Here is a 5,160-nt window from a genome sequence, read left to right as displayed (position 1 = left end):
TGACCGGATGTTGGGGACTGGGGTTGGTAGCAGAGCTCAGTCTGAGTACAAACGTCTGAGAAATGGGGGTCTGTAGCATGAATCCTAAAGGGTGTTATTAATGAAAACAAACCCGGAGCCAGGTATTGGGGTGAATACCGGAAGATCAGAAAAGCAGAACAAGTCACAGCCACCTCACCTTGACAATTCCTCAGCTGATCCTGTTTCATCAAACTGGAAGCCTCTGTGTCCTCATCCGAATGGGTCTCAGCGGAACTGCTGCTCAAAAGCCTAAAAGTTTAACCAGCTCTAGTTTTCATGCTTTATATACCTTTCTGCTTCCTGCCATCACTTCTTAGGATTAAAGGCATGAGTCACCATGCCTGGCTGTTTCCAGTGTGGCTTTAAACTCACATAGATCCAGAGGATCTCTGTCTCTGGAATCCTAGGATTAAAGGCGTATGTGCCACCATTTTCTGGCCTCTATGTGTAGTGGCTGTTCTGTTCTGACCCCAGATAAGTTTATTAGGGTGCACAATATTTTGGGGAACACAATATCACCACAGGGGTCCCTGAAAAAAGTCCTGGAGTTTAGAGGCCAGGAAGCCTAGAGCTCTGATGCCCAGGAGTAGAAGACCAGACTTCCAGCTCCAGTGAAGAGGGTAGATTTCCCTTTCATCTACATTTTTGTCTTTTCTGGGCCCTCAACCAATTAGATGGTGCCATACTGGGTGACGGAGGATCTTCCTTAATTAGCCCACTGATTCAAATGGCAGTCCCCTCTGGAAGCACTTTCATAGATAAAGTTAAAGCAGTGTTCTATCAGCTTTTTGGGTATCCTTTAACTCAGTCAAGTGCATACCCAAGATGAACCATCACCGGCCTTACTCCATCACTGTGCTGCTTAGCAATCTCCCTCCTCACAGAAGCATCGTCCCCAGGCACTGTCTGTTTTAAGAAGCCTCACTCAGTGCCCTCAGTGGCTATATCCTGCCACTTTCCCATGGCTTTTGTGACCATTTCTCAGATCTTATAACTAGCTGTATTGATTTCTAACTTCCCCACTAAGGTGTGAGATCCTGGAGAGCAAAGATGGTGTCTTCTTCATCGTATGTGTGTGTGTGTGTGTGTGTGTGTGTGTGTGTGTGTGTGTGTGTGTGATACGCATGCCTGCACAAACGCTTGTGGAGGCCAGCAGTTAAGTGTCACAGGAGACTTGACGTTCTACCTTATTTTGATGGAGATGAGAGCTTAAGCTGGGCAGGAACTTACCAAGGAGGCTGGACTGGCTTGCCAGCCCCTGGGGCTCGTGTCTCCACCTTCCCAACCCTGGGATTGTAAGTGTGTGCCACCTTGCCTGGCTTTTGTTCAGACCAGGGATCTGGGGATCAAACCCGGGTCCTTATGCTTGCACAGCACACTTGTTACCCACTTGGCCCTCTGCTCGGCCTCCATCCTGCTGCTTCCATTGTGAATGCAGCTCTGTATAGTAAGTACAGTTGTCCACAGTCGGGTGAGCCACCAGATTACCTCCCTTAAGCTTTTCTCTTGCCACGCTTTGCTCTTCCTTGTTGTCTGGCTGCTTGTCTTGCTGTATTGCTCAGCTGGGCCTCAGGCTCGGGTTCGACTGATCTTGCCCAGGCCTCCCTTCTAGTGTGAATAGAAGTGTACACCACCACCTTGACTTTATTCCACTCCTCATTTTAGTTGTCTAAATAGGAAGTGCTGAATGTTAAATCTTGGACTTAGACAGCTTTCAAGCCCCTGCCTGGGCTCCATGCTAATTGACTGACCACACAGACTTACCTAAAGGGACCTTCAGGCTCACAGGCGCTCTCTCTCTCTCTCTCTCTCTCTCTCTCTCTCTCTCTCTCTCTCTCTCACACACACACACACACACACACACACACACACACACACACAGTCTTTGTTGCTGTTGGGGCCCATCCTTTGGACCTGTTTTGTCAGCCTCTTCCTCTCTTCTCCCTGCCCCCGACACACACATTCTCTCTCTCTCTCTCTCTCTCTCTCTCTCTCTCTCTCTCTCTCTCTCTCTCTCTCTCTCTCACACACACACACACACACACACACACACACACACACACACACAGAGTCTCTGTTGTTGCTGGGGCCCATCCTTTTTTGTCAGCCTGGATAGCAATAAGGAAGAAACTGCACCTGGCTTCGCAGTTCAAAATTGTTTCCTTAAATGTTCAGGAGGTTGAGATGGCTAATAAGCAAATAGTCCTCAGTATTCAAATAGGCAGTTAATAAATCCTGAAAGGGATACAAATCACAATCCTCCCGCGGCGCCTATAGGCAAAACCTGTGTTTTCCCTAATCCTCCTGAAAGCCCTGGGCCACTCTCCGATCCACAGTGGTATATGTGGCTAGCACCAGACTGTGGGCAGTATCCAATCACCCTGGGGGTGCAGCACCCTCTCAGATGGAGTGTCTCCCCTAAGAGAGTTCCTGAGTCTATGCAAAGGGTTCTAACAAGGGGGAGGGGGCATGCAACTGGCACTTCTCTGGGCCCCATTTAAATGACAGTGCTGTCACAATTCTGCCCTCAGCAGAGACCAGACAAGGCAATGTGAGACCCCTGAGCCCCAGACATCCGGAGCTCAGTTTGAGATCAGGTTTAACTCTATCTCCTGGAGCTCAAGTAAGGACTCTGAGATTGGGAGCAAAGCTGAATGCCAGGTCAATGGAGGCTAGCTCCCAACTGAGGTCCTAATGCTGAACTGTGTCTGTTTTGCTTCCTCCCAGGGGAAGCAGAAGTAGAGGGCATCTTAGAGGAAGCCTCCCTGGAGATGGAGAAGCTAGACCTGAATGCCTCAAAGGAGCAAGGTGCCTGCTACTTCTCAGAGAGGTACAAGCAAGTCTACCTACCGCTAACCTACAGCCTCGTCTTCATCCTAGGGCTGCCCCTCAATGGAGCCGTCTTATGGCTCTCCTGCAGCCAAACCAAGCCCTGGAGCTGTGCCACCATCTATCTGATGAACCTGATGGTGGCTGACCTGCTTTACATACTGAGCCTGCCTTTCCTCATCATTACCTACTCGGTGGGCGACACCTGGTTCTTTGGGGGGATGCTGTGCAAGCTGGTGCGCTTCCTCTTCTACACCAACCTCTACAGCAGCATCCTGCTGCTGACCTGCATCTCTGTGCACCGCTTCCTAGGCGTGTGCCACCCCCTGAGCTCACTGTCCTACCGGACTCGCCGGCATGCATGGCGAGCGGCTGCTGCCACCTGGACCCTGGTCATTCTCCAACTGCTGCCCACGCTGGTCTTCTCCAACACAAGCTATGTAAATGGCCAGGTGATCTGCTATGACACAGCCAGGCCGGAGAATTTTGATCGTTTCTTTGCCTACAGCATGGTTCTGATGTTGTCTGGTTTCGTCTTTCCCTCCTTGATCATTCTGGTGTGCTACTCTCGGATGGTCAGGAGCCTCGCACACCCAGTGGAGGCTCTCCCAAAGACAGGCTCTATGGTCCGTGCGAAGTCCATTCGGATCATCCTGCTGGTGTGTAGCCTCTTTGCCCTCTGTTTTGTGCCCTTCCACATTGCCCGATCCTTCTTCTTGGTCAACCGCTTCTGGAAATCACAGGACTGCCAACTCTTGTTGGCAGCCAGCATGGCCTACAAGATCTGCAGACCTCTGGTCAGTCTGAGCAGCTGCCTCAATCCCATCCTGTACTTCCTGTCACGGGGCAACAACAGAGCCCAGCTCCTCCAGAAACTGAGACAGAACAAGGTGGGTGAGCAGCCCACTGGTGTGGCAGAAGGGGCACCTAGGGCTAGGCAGATCCGGCCACTGCCAGGATGAGCTCTGGAAAGAAAGAAGTAGACACAGAACAGGGGCTAGTTGGTGGGAGAGGAGCTGAAGCCTTCCTAAAGAGGCGCTGGCAAGAAGGATTTTGTAGAAATGGCGAGAGATTTGAAAATAAGGCTACAGAGGGAGCCACCAAACCAAAAGTGAGCAGACATTGATATCTTGTCATTCTGGCCTCAGTTCAAAGGTCAGGATCTCAGAAGCCTCTGCCGCACCCCTCCCCACAGCTAATGTTGACCTCACCCCCTAAACCAGTCACTCTTTTTCCTTCCCTAACCTATTGTCTGTGGAAGATTTATTAGTACCTGGACTTGTTCATTCATTTATTTATCTCTGATGCATCTGATCCCATTGGTACACGGGTTCTAACAGGAGGGGGAACCTCGTCTTACTGCTGACCCCCAACCCCAGTCTCAGGGCCCTGCAGAGTGCTGCTCGGTAGATAGAGGCTGAGTGAATGAGTGAGTGAAGGGTGGAGTGAGGGGAGCCTTTCCTGTGTAACAGGGCAGTGCATCGAAGCCTCACAGCAGCCCCGAGGGTTGGTGCTGTTCGCCTGGTCACAGTCAGGAGGCTGAAGCCCAGCACATTAGGTTATTGGCAAGCTCACCCTGCTGGAGAACACCCATCCAGATCAGAATCAAAGCAGGGCTTCATGCAAGGCAGGGGCCTGCTGTGGGATATTCTGTATGGCAAATGTGTTGCTGATTAGTCAATAAATAAAACACTGATTGGCCATTGGCTAGGCAGGAAGTATAGGCGGGACAAGGAGGAGAATAAAGCTGGGAAGTGGAAGACTGAGTCAGAGAGACACTGCCAGCTGCCACGATGAGAAACAGCATGTGAAGATGCCGGTAAGCCACGAGCCATGTGGCAAGGTATAGGTTTATAGAAATGGATTAATTTAAGCTGTAAGAACAGTTAGTAAGAAGCTTGCCACGGCCATACAGTTTGTAACCAGTATAAGTCTCTGTGTTTACTTGGTTGGGTCTGAGCTGCTGTGGGACTGGCGGGTGACAGAGATTTGTCCTGACTGTGGGCCAGGCAGGAAAACTCTAGCTACAGGGGCCCTTGAAACATGTGACCCTCCATGTCAGGCCTAGGACTGCCCAAGTGTTCAACAGCACAGCCTGTCTCATAGGTGGTGATCTGGCTCATTTCCATGGATGGTTATTGACAGATCACAGAGTCTACCTTCCGTGTTCCTTCACTACATCGCTTAACAGTGGCCCGTTCAGGAGAAGCTCTTCCAGATGAAACAGCAGATGTGGAGTCAGGTGTCTGCCTCACCAATGTTTCTCTTATTTTTATTCAAGCATCATGCTTCCACTCATGACAACACAGA

At 50.6% G+C, this 5,160-nt stretch overlaps 1 pseudogene; it reads left to right on the top strand.

The window, feature by feature from the left end:
* Positions 1-2,722: 2,722 nt before the first annotated feature.
* LOC128106577 (P2Y purinoceptor 3-like) lies at positions 2,723-3,812 on the top strand (annotated as a pseudogene).
* The last annotated feature ends 1,348 nt before the right edge of the window (positions 3,813-5,160 follow it).

The sequence above is a fragment of the Peromyscus californicus genome, unplaced genomic scaffold, assembly GCF_007827085.1.
Source record: "Peromyscus californicus insignis strain IS unplaced genomic scaffold, ASM782708v3 Scaffold_9__1_contigs__length_137607984, whole genome shotgun sequence".
NCBI lineage: Eukaryota > Metazoa > Chordata > Mammalia > Rodentia > Cricetidae > Peromyscus > Peromyscus californicus.
This window is presented reverse-complemented; position numbering and strand designations above follow the sequence as displayed.